The following is a 20,785-nucleotide window of genomic DNA, read 5'->3' as shown; positions in this document are numbered from 1 at the left end:
TAAACCCAATAGGGCTGTTCTGCCCCCAATAAGGGGTAATTATATCTTAGTTGGGATCAAGTACAGGTACTGTTTTATTATTACAGAGAAAAGGGAATCATTTAACCATGAAATAAACCCAATAGGGCTGTTCTGCCCCAATAAGGGGTAATTATATCTTAGTTGGGATCAAGTACAGGTACTGTTTTATTATTACAGAGAAAAGGGAATCATTTAACCATGAAATAAACCCAATAGGGCTGTTCTGCCCCCAATAAGGGGTAATTATATCTTAGTTGGGATCAAGTACAGGTACTGTTTTATTATTACAGAGAAAAGGGAATCATTTAACCATGAAATAAACCCAATAGGGCTGTTCTGCCCCAATAAGGGGTAATTATATCTTAGTTGGGATCAAGTACAGGTACTGTTTTATTATTACAGAGAAAAGGGAATCATTTAACCATTAAATAAACCCAATAGGGCTGTTCTGCCCCAATAAGGGGTAATTATATCTTATTTGGGATCAAGTACAGGTACTGTTTTATTATTACAGAGAAAAGGGAATCATTTAACCATTAAATAAACCCAATAGGGCTGTTCTGCCCCAATAAGGGGTAATTATATCTTAGTTGGGATCAAGTACAGGTACTGTTTTATTATTACAGAGAAAAAGGAAATCGGTTTTTACATTCTGTATTATTTGATTAAAATGGAGTCTATGGGAGACGGGCTTTCCGTAATTCGGAGCTTTCTGGATAATGGGTTTCCGGATAAGGGATCCCATACCTGCAGAATCCATTGTGGGAATAGGTATTGGCTAGAGAAGAGCTGTCTACTGCTACTAGGGTTGCCACCTGTCCGGTTCTGACCAATCGCCAATTGGCGTGTCATAGCCCCGCCCAAAATGTCACTACCTTGCCTCGTCCCTGCCCCTGTGATGTCATGGCCCCGCCTTTTCCCTGCAACAACACCACTCGCCCTCTGCCTGGCAAAAAAAGCCGGCAGAGGTGGCAACCCTAATTGCTACATGTAGTCAGGAGCAGCAGTGCAGAGAACGGACAAGGGCAGACAAATACTTTTCAGTAGTTTAGTTCCCCTTTAAAGCCTTGTGCTACACAACTGTAACATTCCAGGGATAATGAAAACCTCGATCATCTTGTTTCTTGGGTTTTTGGACGGGATTGATACAAATGAGCCCCATTTCCGAAATGAAAGCGTTTTTACTTTTAACCGGTTTGTGTTATTACATCGACCTGCGATTCGTTAGAAAGTCCAATTATAATTGCGATAATCATAAATCTCCGCTCATCCGCGACGCATTCGCGCAATACAATTGGCTGGCGTTCCTCAAGCCCAATAATGACATATATATATATATATAACGGAGACCCCGAGAGCGGTTCATTTTCTCATTACGGAGTCGTGGCGTTCGGCGCTGTATTCCATTATGCGCCGTGTTAATTATACGGAGGGAGTGACTATCCATTTCCCAGCGTCCTGGAAACTCCGAGCCGAGGTAATTTAAATTGGTAAATATTGCAGAGCCAAGCAGAATATATACGAGTTCATTGTATAAATAATCACAGTAATATTAAAGGCAGTGGAAGTGAGTTTCCCCGCGCCTCCCGCCGGCTGACATAGTGCCGCCACTCGCTGTAAGTCGTCTTGCTGAGCCCATAAAGTAGCGGCACAACAGGACCCCATAGATTACTCTCCTCCCTGCGCCATGGCCTCGCCAACGTCCGACGCTCTGTGATTGCCAATAATTACATCTCGCTACGTGCGCTACTGACTGGCGCCTCAGAGTGGGGCATTTAATGTGTTATTTTTGACAAACAATAGTAAACATTCATTAAAGAAATATACAGGAATAGGCAATCTGTGTGCTCTGGGAGTCACGGCCAACGCAAAGGTCTCTGTGGGAATTTGGAATCAGGACCTTCTGGCCAATCAGTCCCACAATCAGAGTGTGGGAGGATGAGGAAGAGTTAAGGGGGCCAACGAGCGGATCTGCTCCTGATATCCCCACATACGGGTGGATGATATTGGGCTAATATGGCCCTGGGGCCAAACAATCAAATTGGAACGCCGGGTATAGGCGCTGTTAGTTCGGGGAACGCATTAACTAGCCGATGTGGTCCCCGATCCAACGGAAAAACCGGGCAGGCCCGTCAGCAGCTTGTATGGCCACCTTAAGGGTGAAGACACACAGAGCTACTAGTAGCAGGTATTTGTAGTTGCTACAGAAGAAGATAATGCTGATCATTTACTGATAATTGTCTCTACGTGTGTAATTCTCAGTATTGTCTATGGGAGGGGATTTTCTGGGGTTTAGTAGCTGTGACTGGGGTTTAGTAACCCAGGCAGGGTGGGGAAGAGTAAGGCCAAACAGGGAGAATATAAAATGGTGTAAAGTAGAGGAGAAGGTGGTTTTGTAAGGCACCAAAAATAATGGATCCCAGTACAGCAGAATCCCCTGTACCCTCATGTAATGAGCAGCTTAGGGCCGAACAGCAAGGAAAATGGATGAGAAAAAGAAGGGAATTAATAAACGGAAGAGAAGAAGGAGGAAAGAAGCGACACAGAATACACTGTTAGAGGGTAGAGAATTACTGACGGGGAAAGAAGGGGCAGAATGAGAGAGAAGTCACATGACGGGGGGCAAAAAAGAAAAATGGAGAAGGAGAGGGGATGGGAGACAGAAGGAGAGAGGGAAAGGGGGTTCGGGGAGTAGAGAGACAAATGGGGGGAGAGGGGAAGGGAAAGGGGGTTCGGGGAGTAGAGAGACAAATGGGGGGAGAGGGGAAGGGAAAGGGGGGTCGGGGAGTAGAGAGACAAATGGGGGGAGAGGGGAAGGGAAAGGGGGTTCGGGGAGTAGAGAGACAAATGGGGGGAGAGGGGAAGGGAAAGGGGGTTCGGGGAGTAAAGAGACAAATGGGGGGAGAGGGGAAATATAGAAGGGGGGAGAAGAGGGGGATGGGGGGGAGTAAGGCCAAACAGTTGGGGGGGGAATCGAAAAGGAAAGGAGAGGGGATGAGAGACAGAAGGAGAGAGGGGAAGGGAAAGGGGGTTCGGGGAGTAGAGAGACAAATGGGGGGAGAGGGGAAGGGAAAGGGGGTTCGGGGAGTAAAGAGACAAATGGGGGGAGAGGGGAAATATAGAAGGGGGGAGAAGAGGGGGGATGGGGGGGAGTAAGGCCAAACAGTTGGGGGGGGAATAGAAAAGGAAAGGAGAGGGGATGAGAGACAGAAGGAGAGAGGGGAAGGGAAAGGGGGTTCGGGGAGTAGAGAGACAAATGGGGGGAGAGGGGAAGGGAAAGGGGGGTCGGGGAGTAGAGAGACAAATGGGGGGAGAGGGGAAGGGAAAGGGGGTTCGGGGAGTAGAGAGACAAATGGGGGGAGAGGGGAAGGGAAAGGGGGTTCGGGGAGTAGAGAGACAAATGGGGGGAGAGGGGAAATATAGAAGGGGGGAGAAGAGGGAGGATGGGGGGGAGTAAGGCCAAACAGTTGGGGGGGGGGAATAGAAAAGGAAAGGAGAGGGGATGAGAGACAGAAGGATAGAGGGGAAGGGAAAGGGGGTTCGGGCAGATTGGCTTCCCACCCACAGCTCTGACCCACGAGTAAATCCCCTGCGACCTGACATCTTGTAAGACATTTTTGGGAAGAAAACTGAGTTTTTGGGTTCCTGAATGTTTCCTTCGGTCACAGGATCCCTTGGTGACAGAAGAGGAGGCCCGAGGACTCACTAAGACTAATAACTCAGCGGATATCGGAGCAGATGAAATCTGGGACCATAAAGCAATAAGAACCCAGCAGGGATTTTGTTTTATTGGCGCCACTGACAGAGCCATGGGGTAACGGTGCCAGGCAGCCAGCGAACTTTCCCTTTACATTCTGTTATTCCCGCTCTCTTCCCAGTTGTTATGATGTTGGCCTGGGCGGCTCCAGGATAATGTGCCTGGCAAGTAGCCGGACCCATTGGCACGTGGTGGGTTTAGCCTTTGGCACCTAATCCCAAGGTATTGAAAGCTGCAAAGAGTTAGAAGAAGGCGGCAAATAATTAAAAAACTATAACAAATAAGTAATGAAGACCAATTGAAAAGTTGCTTAGAATTGGCCATTCTATAACATATTAAAAGGTCAACTATCCCATAAGTCAGTGGTGTAGCCAATAGCCTAATGTAGTCACTTGGCAGAACCAGGGGGTCAATGGGGTAACAACCGTTATGGTATTATATTCAAATGCCGGGGCAACTGAGTGCATGTAGCAAGGTACAGTAGCCCCGTCAGAGGCATCAGGGAAATGATTGTTGGGCCGGGGGGGCACTGGGGTAACTGTGGGTGCGTCACTGTTTCCTAATAGGGGCTTTGCAGTTCTTTCTTTTCCCATTGGCAATATGCCATATCCCTAGGGGGCCGGAGACACTGGGGGCCCATAGTTACATAGTTACATAGGGTTGAAAAAAGACCAGTGTCCATCAAGTTCAACCCATCCAAGTAAACCCAGCACACACAACCCACACCTACCAATCTATACACTCACATACATAAACTATATATAAACCACTAGTACTAACTGTAGATATTAGTATCACAATAGCCTTGGATATTCTGATTGATCAAGAACTCATCCAGGCCCCTCTTAAAGGCCATATATGAGCTTATCAGCCAGGCCGCAGCAGAACCATACGTGACCCAATCGCACTTGGGTGCCAGGGCGCCCCGGTTCCCCCATCCAATCAATGCTCTCGGATCAAACATAGCAGAGTTCACTTGACTGGTAATTTGTTTCCTTAAGAAAAAAAAGGCCAAGTCAGAGCGCGGTGCTGCCGAGAGGCAAATAATGCGAGTGCGGCTGGAAAATGAAGCCAGTGAAGCTTAGCTCAGCCTTATTGGTTTTGTACAAACTGCCGCCTCGCTGATTCACCGGCGCTCAAGCGCCCGCATTAACCCCGACGGATCAAAATGGTGTCAGTACCGCTACCCGGCCGGCATGTTTACTATTGTGGGATAATAATTGGCTGATATACGTCACACTTGGGGGGAGATGCACGAATCCATGAATCCGAATCCCGTAATCGGATTGGAAACGAAAATTTCGCGACTTTTTCGTTGCCGTCGCAACTTTTCCTTATGTTCCGTGACTTTTTCGTCACCGTTGCAATTTTTTCGCATTGAGCGATTGTAAACGGTGGATAAACCCATCCGATTTTTTCGTGACGGCGATGAAAAAGTCGCAGAAAGTATACGAAAAAGTCGCGGAACATACGGAAAAGTTGCAGCGGCGATGAAAAAGTCCCCTTGGGTTCTGTTTAGGGATGCGCCAAATCCAGGATTCGGGGGTTCAGCCAACATTTAACCGTTTCCGGCAGGATTCACCCCAATCGACGCTTCTGGCCAAACTGAATCGGAAGAAGTTGCAAAAATGTTTGCCACGCGTAGTTTTTAACCCTTCCATATCCTAATTTACATTGGCAAATTGGGATTCGGATTCGGTTCGGTATTCAACATTTTCTTAGCATAGTACATTAACGATCTCACCAGAATTCTTGCATAATTAGTAGGAATTAGACCTAGTAGGTATATTTCTGGTTGATGGAATGGGGGGAGAGCTATGGTTCTTACCATATATCTATTATTATTATTATTATTAACATTTATTTATAAAGTGCCAACATACCCCGCAGCGCTGTACAATAAGTGGGTTACATACATTGGGCATACAGTGTAACATATAAAGCAATCAGTAACCGATACAGGAGGGGAAGGGAGCCCTGCCCCAAAGAGCTTACACTCTACAAGGAGTAACATATAAAGCAATCAGTAACCGATACAGGAGGGGAAGAGAGCCCTGCCCAAAAGAGCTTACAATCTACAAGGAGTAACATATAAAGCAATCAGTAACCGATACAGGAGGGGAAGAGAGCCCTGCCCCAAAGAGCTTACACTCTACAAGGAGTAACATATAAAGCAATCAGTAACCAATACAGGAGGGGAAGAGAGCCCTGCCCAAAAGAGCTTACAATCTACAAGGAGTAACATATAAAGCAATCAGTAACCAATACAGGAGGGGAAGAGAGCCCTGCCCAAAAGAGCTTACAATCTACAAGGAGTAACATATAAAGCAATCAGTAACCGATACAGGAGGGGAAGGGAGCCCTGCCCAAAAGAGCTTACAATCTACAAGGAGTAACATATAAAGCAATCAGTAACCGATACAGGAGGGGAAGAGAGCCCTGCCCAAAAGAGCTTACACTCTACAAGGAGTAACATATAAAGCAATCAGTAACCGATACAGGAGGGGAAGAGAGCCCTGCCCAAAAGAGCTTACACTCTACAAGGAGTAACATATAAAGCAATCAGTAACCGATACAGGAGGGGAAGGGAGCCCTGCCCAAAAGAGCTTACACTCTACAAGGAGTAACATATAAAGCAATCAGTAACTGATACAAGAGGGGAAGGGAGCCCTGCCCAAAAGAGCTTACACTCTACAAGGAGTAACATATACAGCAATCAGTAACCGATACAGGAGGGGAAGGGAGTCCTGCCCAAAAGAGCTTACACTCTACAAGGAGTAACATATACAGCAATCAGTAACCGATACAGGAGGGGAAGGGAGTCCTGCCCAAAAGAGCTTACACTCTACAAGGAGTAACATATAAAGCAATCAGTAACCGATACAGGAGGGGAAGGGAGCCCTGCCCAAAAGAGCTTACACTCTACAAGGAGTAACATATAAAGCAATCAGTAACCGATACAAGAGGGGAAGGGAGTCCTGCCCAAAAGAGCTTACACTCTACAAGGAGTAACATATAAAGCAATCAGTAACCGATACAAGAGGGGAAGGGAGTCCTGCCCAAAAGAGCTTACACTCTACAAGGAGTAACATATAAAGCAATCAGTAACCGATACAGGAGGGGAAGGGAGCCCTGCCCAAAAGAGCTTACACTCTACAAGGAGTAACATATAAAGCAATCAGTAACCGATACAAGAGGGGAAGGGAGTCCTGCCCAAAAGAGCTTACACTCTACAAGGAGTAACATATAAAGCAATCAGTAACCGATACAGGAGGGGAAGGGAGTCCTGCCCAAAAGAGCTTACACTCTACAAGGAGTAACATATAAAGCAATCAGTAACCGATACAGGAGGGGAAGAGAGCCCTGCCCAAAAGAGCTTACACTCTACAAGGAGTAACATATAAAGCAATCAGTAACCGATACAGGAGGGGAAGAGAGCCCTGCCCAAAAGAACTTACACTCTACAAGGAGTAACATATAAAGCAATCAGTAACCGATACAGGAGGGGAAGAGAGCCCTGCCCAAAAGAGCTGATGATGGGACAGGCCCAAATCATGTGCCAGTAGGAACCATCTACCTCTTCACACCGTTTTCAGATGGGGGATGTGATTAGGCCAATGGGGAATAGTCTGTTTGGGGTACAGGGCGGCCTAAGTAAAAATTTCCAGTTGTTTCTTCCCATTGGTCAGCCCTAAGCGCGGGGATATCTTCTCGTATGATAATTGGAATGGGGCTGGAGTAGTGGATAGTAATTGTGCGTATAAATCAGAGACCAGTTTAGGGGGGGTCTTCTCTCCTGAGTAGCGAGAGGAGTGGAGGTTCCACTAGGGTCAATTCAATTGCCCCGGACTGTGCTCGGAAGGTATCCCCCATCTGCAGGTACCTATAGGCAGGTGTGGCATATTGATTGTACCCCTGAGTTCCACCATGTCAATGAATTTGGAGTTGCGACTAAAGGTCCCCATACAGGGGCAGACTGTAGCTGCCAATATGGGTCCCTTAGACAGATACGGCAGCGTGTATGGGCACTACCGACGGGCCTGCTGACCGATATCTGGCCTTAAATCGACCAGATCTGAATCGGGCAGGTTAAAAAATCTAGTCAGATCGGGGACCGCATTGACTCGTTGATGTGGTCCCCGAACCAACTTTGCCTATACCCGTCGTGATAATTTGGGGCCAAACGATCGAATTAGCCTGGATTCTCCCGATATTGCCCACCCGTAGGGATCTGCCCGTGTATGGGGGCCATACACGTGAAGATCCGCTTGCTTGGCAAGGTCGCCAAGCGAGTGGATCTTCTCCCGATATCCCCACCTACAATATCAGATTTTAGGCTAATTCAGTTGTTTGGCCCTGGGGCCAATTGAGTTACAACACCGGAATAGGTGCAGTCAGTTTGGGGACCGCATCAACGAGCCGATAAGGTCCCCCTCCGACTAAATTTTTTAACCTGCCCGATCGATATCTGGCCGATTCCAGGTCAGATATCGGTCGGGCAGGCTGGTCAGTAGTGCCCATGCATGGGCCGATAAGCTGTGAATCTGTCTAAGGGACCAATATCGGCAGCTACAATCGGCCCGTGTATGGGCACCTTAAGTCTAGATCGGCCAGATCTTTTACAAAGGATTTCGGTGGATTCGGTCATCTCCTGTTGGCAGTCTGTGGCTCATTAGATGTTTATATGGCCTGTAACATACATTTCATCTGTAATTCCAAATGGGAACATGTTAGCGCAGGGCGGCAGTACTACAGGGCTCCCCATCATTGGTTCCGGGGGTCCCACCCCTACTTGCCCCAATGATATTGTGCCGATCCGTTCATTTCAGTACAGGCTTCTCCGCCTGAGCCCAAAGCCCAACTTCACTCCGCGCCAATGAGCCCATACAATATTCATGGCGGGCAGCGGCTTTGGGGAATAGACGTCGCTGGTTTTCCCAAACAAACGCTGAGTTAGTTAACAAAGAGTTATGTGTAATGGCGTTTAAAGAGAGGGAAAAAAAAGTCTTTTAACGCAGCAAATGTTTCCTTCAGTCGCTAAAGCAGAGAATTTCTGCATCTATTATGTATAAGTTCCCACTTTATTCAGATCTAAATTGCTTTAAATGAGCCTTAAACTTACACTCTGAATAGACAAAGCGCTCGGCTCAGATTTGCCCCAAGACTGCACCAGGCGTAACGTCGGGACTAAAACTTGCTTTTCTCTCATTCGTAATGGGGTAATGTGGGCGTGGAGGGGTAACATAAGCAGAGGGGTAACATGTACATAGAGGGGTACCGTACCATAGAGAGGTAACATGTGCATAGAGACAAAGCTTACGGCTTGCTTTTCTCGTATTCATAATGGGGTAATGTGTGCGTGGAGGGGTAACATGTATATAGAGGGGTAACGTTGCATAGAGGGGTAACATGTGCATAGAGGGGTAACATACCATAGAGGGGTAACATGTGCATAGAGGGGTAACATGTGCATAGAGGGGTAACATACCATAGAGGGGTAACATGTGCATAGAGGGGTAACATACCATAGAGGGGTAACATGTGCATAGAGGGGTAACATGTACATGGAGGAGTAACTTGCATAGAGGGGTAACATGTGCATAGAGGGGTAACATACCATAGAGGGGTAACATGTACATGGAGGAGTAACTTGCATAGAGGGGTAACATGTGCATAGAGGGGTAACATACCATAGAGGGGTAACATGTGCATAGAGGGGTAACATGTGCATAGAGGGGTAACATACCATAGAGGGGTAACATGTGCATAGAGGGGTAACATGTACATGGAGGAGTAACTTGCATAGAGGGGTAACATGTGCATAGAGGGGTAACATACCATAGAGGGGTAACATGTGCATAGAGGGGTAACATGTACATGGAGGAGTAACTTGCATAGAGGGGTAACATGTGCATAGAGGGGTAACGTGCATAGAGGGGTAACATATACATAGAGGAGTAACATGTGCATGGGGGGTAATGTACATAGAGGGGTAACATGTACGTAGAAGGGTAACGTGCATAGAGGGGTAACATGTACATGGAGGGGTAACATGTACATAGAGGGGTAACGTACCATAGAGGGGTAACATTTGCATAGAGGGGTAACATACCATAGAGGGGTAACATGTGCATAGAGGGGTAACATGTGCATAGAGGGGTAACATGTACATAGAGGGGTATCATACCATAGAGGGGTATCATACCATAGAGGGGTAACATGTGCATAGAGGGGTAACATGTCAATAGAGGGGTACAACATAGAAGGGGTAATGAGAGGGGTACATTACATAGAGGGGTATCCATACCATAGAGGGGTAACATGTGCATAGAGGACTTCTACACAAGAGTTAGCAGATGCTTTTTAGGACTGTATTGCTTTCTTACACACAGTATGACTTTAATGACTGTTATGGACTTCTAACACAGATAGCGATTGCTTTACATGGACTGTATTGACCTCTACACAGAGTAGCAAATGCCTTTAACATGGACTGTATTGACTTCTACACAGAGTAGCGATGCTTTTACAATGGGACTGTATGAGTAAAGCGATGCCTTTACCTGGACTGTATTGAACTTGTCTACACGAGAGTAAGCGATGCTTTACATGGACTGTATTTGAACTTCTACATCAGAGGTGCGATGCCCTTACAATGACTGTAATTGACTTCTACACAGAGTAGCGCGATGCCTTTACATGGACCCTGTATTGACTTCCTACAAAAGAGTAGCGATGCTTTACATGGACTGTATTGACTTCTACACAGAGTAGCCGATGCTTACATGGAACCTGTTTGACTTCTACACAGGAGTAGGCGATGCTTTAGCATGGACTGTATTGACTTTCTACACCCAGTAGTGAGGCTTTACATGGACTGTATTGCTTCTAACCACGAGTAGCGATGGCTTTACATGGACTGTATTGACGCTCTCAACCAGGAGTTAGTGAGGCTTTAACATGAGACTGTATTGGACCTCTTACAATCAGGAGTAGTGAGGCATTTACATGCACTGTATTGACCTCTACACAGAGTAGTGAGGCTTTACATGGACTGTATTGACCTCTACACAGAGTAGTGAGGCTTTACATGGACTGTATTGACCTCTACACAGAGTAGTGAGGCTTTACATGGACTGTATTGACTTCTACACAGGGTAGCGATGCTTTACATGGACTGTATTGACTTCTACACAGAGTAGCGATGCTTTACATGGACTGTATTGACTTCTACACAGAGTAGCGATGCATTATGCTGCTGTATTGCTCTATTCATGAAGTAGTAAATGCATTATTTTCACTGTATTGACCTCTACAGGAGGTGATTTAGGAGGTGTTTAAACATCATATGACTGTAACACCAGGTGGGCATGGGTGCAGAGCGGGGTGCAGAGTGGGGTACAGAGTGGGTGCAGAGCGGGGTACAGAGCGGGGTACAGAGCGGGGTACAGAGTGGGTGCAGAGCGAGGTACAGAGTGGGTGCAGAGCGGGTACAGAGCGGCGTACAGAGCGGGGTACAGAGCGGGGTACAGAGCGGCGTACAGAGCGGGGTATAGAGCGGGTGCAGAGTGGGGTACAGAGCGGGGTACAGAGCGGGGTGCAGAGCGGGGTACAGAGCGGGGCGCAGAGCGGGCTACAGAGTGGGTGCAGAGCGGGGTACAGAGCGGGGTGCAGATCGTGGTGCAGAGTGGGGTACAGAGTGGGGTACAGAGTGGGTGCTGGGTGCCGGCTCAGCAGAACAGATCCTGTATAAAATATAACCTGCCCGGTGGTTAAACCTTCCCCCTTTTCCTTAGTCCCAGAGGTTCCAGGCTGATTTACTTCTGCGGTTTCTGCACTTATAAAGGAAATGGATTTGGGACTGAAGGGGTAGGGGATGGGGGAGAGGGAATAGGGGGGAGAGCGGAGAGGGGATGGGGGAGAGGGGAGAGGGGCGCAGGAAATTGGAAGAGGTGTAGGCTGATGTTTCCCAGAGATTCCCATTAAATGTACACTCAGGCCTACGGAACTCCATTGCACAAGGTTTATATATATATATTTATATACATGTAGGGAATAAATAGTAAAACCTTTAGCTACAAATTATTTTTCCAGACGCCCCCCCCCCAGTCTCCCGAAATAAAACTGATTAAAGTCACATGTAACAAAATATCCATGTGTTATTAACTCCCTATAGAACAGCCCAAGGTTTACAGGAAAACGAGGCCTTTAGTAGATACAGCATGGATATCTGGGTATCAGGAGCCTTGTTCCACTGTGTATTCCCATAGATAGATAGATAGACAATAGATAATACAATAATATAGATAGATGATGATGACGATGATAGAATAATAAGATAGATAGATAGATAGATAGAAAGATAGACAATAGATAATAGAATAATTTAGATAGATGATGATGACAATGATAGAATAATAAGATGATAGATAGATAGATAGATAGATAGATAGATAGATAGATAGATAGACAGATATATAGATGATAGATTGATAGACATAGACTGAAAGATAGATAGATTATAGATAGGTAGATAGATAGATGATCGATAGACAGATGGATTGATAGATACATAGATAGATAGATAGACAATCGATAGACAGATGGATAGATAATAGAATAATATAGATAGATGATGATGATAGAATAATAACATGATAGATAGATTAGATAGACAGACAGACAGACAGACAGACAGACAGACAGATAGATAGATAGATAGATAGATAATAGAATAATATAGATTGATGATGATGATGATGATGATGATAGAATAATAAGATGATAGATAGACGATAGATAGATGATTGATAGATAGATAGATAGATGATAGGTAGATAGACATATAATTGATTGATAGCTATAGACTGAAAGATAGATGGATAAATAGATAGATGGATAAATAGATAGATGATAGATAGATAGATAGATAGATAGATAGATAGATAGATAAGAATTGTGGGTCATCCCAGCATTGCCACCACCCCACACCAACTGATATACTAATATTTCCCTTCTATATATGCATAGCCACAGAGAACTCGGTGCAGACTGCAGCACCCATGTAACTGTAACTGTACAGCTGGTTAGAGATGGAGCCTTTGCATTTAATGTGTAAGTGGGAGTGAGACAATTCCTCCTTCCCAGTCACCCCGGCCGACTGCACAAATGTTCCGTTAGCGCCGGAGCTGACACATCAATTATACGAATCCATGTCGGATTCAGCCGGATAATGTACAGTGAGCGGCACCTCTAACTTGCCCTTTATCCCACTCCCTCTGATTTACACATCATTTACAGCCTGCGTCGCACCCCATATGTTGTGTTGTGGCTGCGAATACGGCGTTGGGTTCTGGCGCTGGGGAGTCACACTCTTTCCTACGGTGAATGGGGGTTCAGCGGAAATTCTTCTATAGATATTCTGTATCAGTACAGTATCTCGTTGGGTTGGGCCCATTGCGGTGTCAGGGCAGAACAGAGTGGGCAGTTGGCTTGGGAACTTGAGGATATGAAACACATTGTATAATAATCCTCTATTTGCTCTAATTAATAGCAATTAATAGTAATTATTAATGGTAATCGGGCTGCACCTATAGAATGGCTCTTCCCTTCCTAAAGGGGAAACAATCACTTCCCACAATTGTTTTGTGCAAATGGAAATTTTTGTTTTGGAAACGATTCTTCCCAAAGAGAATTGTATCCTAAATGTACAGAGAAACTCAGTTGAGAAAGTTGGGGGTAAAGCTCATTCTCAGCACAAATGAAGCGGGGGGGGGGCTCAAAGGACAAACAAAGCCCCAACACCTCCTATAGATATGTATGGGGGATACATTGGTTAATGCACAATATATTGCACCAGGGACGGCAGCTGTTATAGTTCCTTCAAGTTTATTTGATTGTTCAGAAGAGAAGGAATGAATCCAGAAAGCAACAGATTGGGCCCAGGTTTTATAATTGCTGAAATGTTGGGGGCCAATAGGAACGCGGGTACTTAAGAGTTGGTACATTTCATAAAGGGAATTGGGCCGAAACATGTTGTGTTACCACTCCCCACAATAAATGGTTTGCACCAAACCTGCTCAGTATCCCAGTTGGCCAGGGCCCCCCAGGCAGTTACTCAGTATCCCAGTTGGTCAGGGCCCCAGCAGGCAGTTACTCAGTATCCCAGTTTGCCAGGGCCCCAGCAGGCAGTTACTCAGTATCCCAGTTGGCCCGGGCCCCAGCAGGCAGTTACTCAGTATCCCAGTTGGCCAGGGCCCCTCAGGCAGTTACTAAGTATCCCAGTTGGCCAGTCCAGCCTGGTTGGTGCCAGTATTCTCTCATATAATGTAAATAATACAAACATATAATTACCCCACTATACATACCCCTGTGCTTATATCTTTCCTTCATAGGATTCTCACTATATGAGGCTGATCTTGGCAAGTCATGTTCACTTTGTTCCCTAATCAGGTGCTGGAAAATCCCAGTAATTCCCAATAATCCCAGTTCCTCACTTGGGGGCTCAGGTTTGATTTGGTCTAGAACCAATTTGTCTAGAACCTTGCTGCCCACGGCCGGTTGTACTTGCCCTGCTTTTACTAAAGAGTCTATATACACTACATCCCCTTAACGGTAAGACAAAAAGAGAAGGAGAGAAAGAAAGAAATAAAGAAAGAGAAAGAGAGATAAAATAAAGAGAGAAAGAAAGAAAGAAAGAAAGAAAGAAAGAAAGAAAGAAAGAAAGAAAGAAAGAAAGAAAGAAAGAAAGAAAGAAAGAAAGAAAGAAAGAAAAGGAAAGAGAGAAAGAGAGAAAGAAAGAAAGAAAGAAAGAAAGAAAAAGAGAGAGAAAATAAAAGAGAGAAAGAAAGAAAGAAAGAGAGAGATCATAAAGAGAGAAAGAAAGAAAGAAAGAAAAGGAAAGAGAGAGAAAAGAGAGAGAAAGAAAGAGAGAAAGAAAGAAAAAGAGAGAGAAAATAGAGAGAGAGAGAAAGAAAGAAAGAAAGAAAGAAAGAAAAAAGAGAGAAGAGAAAGAAAGAAAGAAAGAGAAAGAAAGAAAGAAAGAAAAAGAAAGAAAAGGTAAGTAACAGCAAGGGAAAAGGGAAGGGAAAGAAAGAGAGAGAGATGGAAAAAGAAAGAAAGAAAGAGAAAGAAAGAGAGAAAGAAAGAAAGAAAGAAAAGAAAGAAAGGGAGAAAAGAAAGAAAGATAGAAAGAGAGAAAAGAAAGAAAGAAAGATAGAAAGAGAGAAAAGAAAGAAAGAAAGAAAGAAAGAGAGAAAAGAAAGAAAGGGAGAAAAGAAAGAAAGATAGAAAGAGAGAAAAGAAAGAAAGAAAGAAAGAAAGAAAGAGAGAAAAGAAAGAAAGGGAGAAAAGAAAGAAAGAAAGAAAGATAGAAAGAGAGAAAAGAAAGAAAGAGAAAAAGAATGCTGGAAAATCCCAGTAATTCCCAATAATCCCAGTTCCTCACTTGGGGGCTCAGGTTTGATTTGGTCTAGAACCAATTTGTCTAGAACCTTGTTGCCCACGGCCGGTTGTACTTGCCCTGCTTTTACTAAAGAGTCTATATACGCTACATCCCCTTAACGGTTTACTATAGAGTCTATATACACTATGGGAATGGGGCCCAATAAACATTTAAAAAGACCAATATATTCCATAACCAAGCGCAGGACAAGCAGCAGCCGGAGAGCCGGTTCCGTGGCCCCAGATTGGAACAGAAAGTCTCCGGAACAAGAGATAAAAGTGATAGCAGCAATCCCAGCGGGGCGACATTGCCTTTAATCCGCCGAATGATACTTTATTTATTGTTGGGGAACCTGTGTGGCCGCGGAAAGTGCTGAGCCTTTGCCAGATTCTGATGAGACTTCCTACGAGACCTTCAAGGTTGAGCTGACTAATGGGAAATCTAAGCCCGAGCTGCGATAGAAGATTCACTGCTATTGGTCGGTTTCCGCCGTCCGTGCTTGGGACGTCTGGGCGTAATGGATGCCTCCTTCCCTGAGTTATTGCCGCGTCGCGTCGGGAAGAGAGTGGGTGTCCATTATATGTATAGCGGCTATTCATTCTCCGCAGCCTTGAGGGTTTAAGGTTAATTTCTGAACGGATAACTAAGATGGTGTGTGATGGGAACCGATAAATTATATCATTGGGAGAGAGGAGCTGCAAATGGACAGTGTGTGCTGGTACCGACATTGGGCTTTATTCAGTTAATATCCTTATCATTTACAGTAGGGGGTACATTATCCCTTATAATACATGAGTGATACTCAGAGTTCCCTGTATAACTCAGCCTGCAGCCTTGTGCCTTTATATGGGGGGCACAGAACCCCTCAGTGACTGCTAATATCCTTATCATTTACAGTAGGGGGTACATTATCCCTTATAATACATGAGTGATACTCAGAGTTCCCTGTATAACTCAGCCTGCAGCCTTGTGCCTTTATATGGGCACAGAACCCCTCAGTGACTGCTAATATCCTTATCATTTACAGTAGGGGGTACATTATCCCTTATAATACATGAGTGATACTCAGAGTTCCCTGTATAACTCAGCCTGCAGCCTTGTGCCTTTATATGGGGGGCACAGAACCCCTCAGTGACTGCTAATATCCTTATCATTTACAGTAGGGGGTACATTATCCCTTATAATACATGAGTGATACTCAGAGTTCCCTGTATAACTCAGCCTGCAGCCTTGTGCCTTTATATGGGGGGCACAGAACCCCTCAGTGACTGCTATTATCCTTATCATTTACAGTAGGGGGTACATTATCCCTTATAATACATGAGTGATACTCAGAGTTCCCTGTATAACTCAGCCTGCAGCCTTGTGCCTTTATATGGGGGGCACAGAACCCCTCAGTGACTGCTAATATCCTTATCATTTACAGTAGGGGGTACAGTATCCCTTATAATACATGAGTGATACTCAGAGTTCCCTGTATAACTCAGCCTGCAGCCTTGTGCCTTTATATGGGCACAGAACCCCTCAGTGACTGCTAATATCCTTATCATTTACAGTAGGGGGTACATTATCCCTTATAATACATGAGTGATACTCAGAGCTCCCTGTGTTACAAATGGGTTAAATTCCATTTGTTATGGGTCAGTTGGTAGATTGCCAGTTACACAGTAAAGCAATAGAATGTATGTCACTATGTAACTGTTAGTAATTACTCAGCAGCCCAGAAGGCTGTTAAATACAGCAACTAATTAGCAATTGCTCTATTGTGCTTGCGGACATCCAACTATTAACCTTTCTGTTTGCAAAATTCCCTATCAATATGTATTGATTTGGGGATAAAGGCGCCCAATACACATTGCTAATGGTGCATTAAAGGAGCAGTTAACATTTTTCTGATGCCATATTTTATTTTAAGAATAGGAGGAGTTTAAATGTTTAAAATAGGAGTTTAAACACCTATATAACTTTGGTTTAAGTCATATTTAATTAAAGAAGACTATCAATTAAGAGAATATACCTTAATGTGTGCCCAGAACATTCCCTCTCTGTATATTTGTATTTATACATATGGGTAGGGGGTGCCATAGTGTTTCCCTTAGACAGTACAGTATGGGGGTACAGCTTATTGTGTGCCCAGAACATTCCCTCTCTGTATATTTGTATTTATACATATGGGTAGGGGGTGCCATAGTGTTTCCCTTAGACAGTACAGTATGGGGGTACAGCTTATTGTGTGCCCAGAACATTCCCTCTCTGTATATTTGTATTTATACATATGGGTAGGAGGTGCCATAGTGTTTCCCTTAGACAGTACAGTATGGGGGTACAGCTTATTGTGTGCCCAGAACATTCCCTCTCTGTATATTTGTATTTATACATATGGGTAGGGGGTGCCATAGTGTTTCCCTTAGACAGTACAGTATGGGGGTACAGCTTATTGTGTGCCCAGAACATTCCTTCTCTGTATATTTGTATTTATACATATGGGTAGGAGGTGCCATAGTGTTTCCCTTAGACAGTACAGTATGGGGGTACAGCTTATTGTGTGCCCAGAACATTCCCTCTCTGTATATTTGTATTTATACATATGGGTAGGGGGTGCCATAGTGTTTCCCTTAGACAGTACAGTATGGGGGTACAGCTTATTGTGTGCCCAGAACATTCCTTCTCTGTATATTTGTATTTATACATATGGGTAGGGGGTGCCATAGTGTTTCCCTTAGACAGTACAGTATGGGGGTACAGCTTATTGTGTGCCCAGAACATTCCTTCTCTGTATATTTGTATTTATACACATGGGTAGGAGCTGCCATAGTGTTTGCCTATGTGGATATATTTGCACATTAATCCCGCACACCCCCATCAGTCTCTGATCAAAGTATTTCAGTTGCTGTGTTTCTTCCCGCTCGTCCCATTCCCGGAGTCTCCCCGTGTTGTTGCCGTTGCTCTTTCCCACCCCCATTTGCCTATTGATATATTTTGCAGACAAGCCCCCAGCCTGAGAGTGTTTGTGTTGGTGAGGGGCGCTGGGAATACTAACAAAAGGCGCCTTTCACATCGCTTCGCTCCCCGGCCGCCTCAATCACAGCTTTGTCTTCTGGGGGCAGCGCATTCAGTGCGGGGGCACACAGGCTTCCTTTCAGGGGGGGGGAGTGAAAAACAGTGGCAAACAGCTACCCCCAAGCACCGGTTCTGCAGGGTGCCCCGGCCTGGTACTGCTCACTATAGGCGTGCCAATTAAAGGGAAAGTAACACTGGTCCCTCTCAACTCTGTGCAGGGCAGGCAGTAACCCTTCCAACACTTTCCCCTGTCTCTGCCCCTATATATTAGGTACCTACCTAGTGCTACCAACCCCTATTTCTGTAGGGAAATGAGAGCAGGGCAGGCAGTAACCCTTCCAACACTTTCCCCTGTCTCTGCCCCTATATATTAGGTACCTACCTAGTGCTACCAACCCCTATTTCTGTAGGGAAATGAGAGCAGGGCAGGCAGTAACCCTTCCAACACTTTCCCCTGTCTCTGCCCCTATATATTAGGTACCTACCTAGTGCTACCAACCCCTATTTCTGTAGGGAAATGAGAGCAGGGCAGGCAGTAACCCTTCCAACACTTTCCCCTGTCTCTGCCCCTATATATTAGGTACCTACCTAGTGCTACCAACCCCTATTTCTGTAGGGAAATGAGAGCAGGGCAGGCAGTAACCCTTCCAACACTTTCCCTTGTCTCTGCCCCTATATATTAGGTACCTACCTAGTGCTACCAACCCCTATTTCTGTAGGGAAATGAGAGCAGGGCAGGCAGTAACCCTTCCAACACTTTCCCCTGTCTCTGCCCCTATATATTAGGTACCTACCTAGTGCTACCAACCCCTATTTCTGTAGGGAAATAAGAGCAGGGCACGCAGTAACCCTTCCAACACTTTCCCCTGTCTCTGCCCCTATATATTAGGTACCTACCTAGTGCTACCAACCCCTATTTCTGTAGGGAAATGAGAGCAGAGCAGGCAGTAACCCTTCCAACACTTTCCCCTGTCTCTGCCCCTATATATTAGGTACCTACCTAGTGCTACCGACCCCTATTTCTGTAGGGAAATGAGAGCAGGGCAGGCAGTAACCCTTCCAACACTTTCCCTTGTCTCTGCCCCTATATATTAGGTACCTACCTAGTGCTACCGACCCCTATTTCTGTAGGGAAATGAGAGCAGGGCAGGCAGTAACCCTTCCAACACTTTCCCTTGTCTCTGCCCCTATATATTAGGTACCTACCTAGTGCTACCAACCCCTATTTCTGTAGGGAAATGAGAGCAGGGCAGGCAGTAACCCTTCCAACACTTTCCCCTGTCTCTGCCCCTATATATTAGGTACCTACCTAGTGCTACCAACCCCTATTTCTGTAGGTAAATGAGAGCAGGGCACGCAGTAACCCTTCCAACACTTTCCCCTGTCTCTGCCCCTATATATTAGGTACCTACCTAGTGCTACCAACCCCTATTTCTGTAGGGAAATGAGAGCAGGGCAGGCAGTAACCCTTCCAACACTTTCCCCTGTCTCTGCCCCTATATATTAGGTACCTACCTAGTGCCACCAACCCCTATTTCTGTAGGGAAATGAGAGCAGGGCAGGCAGTAACCCTTCCAACACTTTCCCCTGTCTCTGCCCCTATATATTAGGTACCTACCTAGTGCCACCAACCCCTATTTCTGTAGGGAAATGAGAGCAGGGCAGGCAGTAACCCTTCCAACACTTTCCCCTGTCTCTGCCCCTATATATTAGGTACCTACCTAGTGCCACCAACCCCTATTTCTGTAGGGAAATGAGAGCAGGGCAGGCAGTAACCCTTCCAACACTTTCCCCTGTCTCTGCCCCTATATATTAGGTACCTACCTAGTGCTACCAACCCCTATTTCTGTAGGGAAATGAGAGCAGGGCAGGCAGTAACCCTTCCAACACTTTCCCCTGTCTCTGCCCCTATATATTAGGTACCTACCTAGTGCTACCAACCCCTATTTCTTTAGGGAAATTAACCCTTACCCTTGGGGTATTAGAGCTTTGGGGGTATTAAATGAATAAATATACAATAAATGAGACTGGCATTTAGCTTGGAACAAGCTTGGAAAGAAGCCTTGCCACGCCAGCTATGCCAGCCCATAATAAAAGCCATTAGTTAAGCTGGTAGAGGCGGTAGAAGCCTGGGCGCTGCTCTCCGTGCCGCCCCACTCTCTGTGCCCAGACAGGCAGTAGTTCCACAACACCGGGCAGCGCTTCCCTGTAGCATAAGGAGATTAATCAGTGTGGGGGCACATCTGTCAGGCTATTGAGTTTCTCTCTTGTTATCTGCTGCCTGCACTTCAGGCAAGAGCCTGTGTAATATTCAGCTTCATTATCTCCTTCCTCCACACAAGCACAGGGAATGCGGGGCGGCCGAGTTAGCCACCAGCCGTCGGAATTGGCAGAGACGGAGCGCGGCGCCCTCGCCAGCTCTCACACAACTTCACCGCTGAAAATATTCCCACTTCGCACCTCATCTCCTCCCTTTTATCCTCTTACAGACAGACATGTTAGAG

General features: G+C 45.6%; 1 protein-coding gene across 15 annotated transcripts in view; it reads left to right on the top strand.

The window, feature by feature from the left end:
• Positions 1 to 20,785, top strand: part of lsamp (limbic system associated membrane protein) — a 1,312,976-nt gene that overhangs the window by 925,855 nt on the left and 366,336 nt on the right.

The sequence above is a fragment of the Xenopus tropicalis genome, chromosome 2, assembly GCF_000004195.4.
Source record: "Xenopus tropicalis strain Nigerian chromosome 2, UCB_Xtro_10.0, whole genome shotgun sequence".
In the NCBI taxonomy this organism is placed as follows: Eukaryota; Metazoa; Chordata; class Amphibia; order Anura; family Pipidae; genus Xenopus; species Xenopus tropicalis.
The sequence above is the reverse complement of the archived record's forward strand: the minus strand, read 5'-3'. Positions and strand labels throughout refer to the sequence as shown.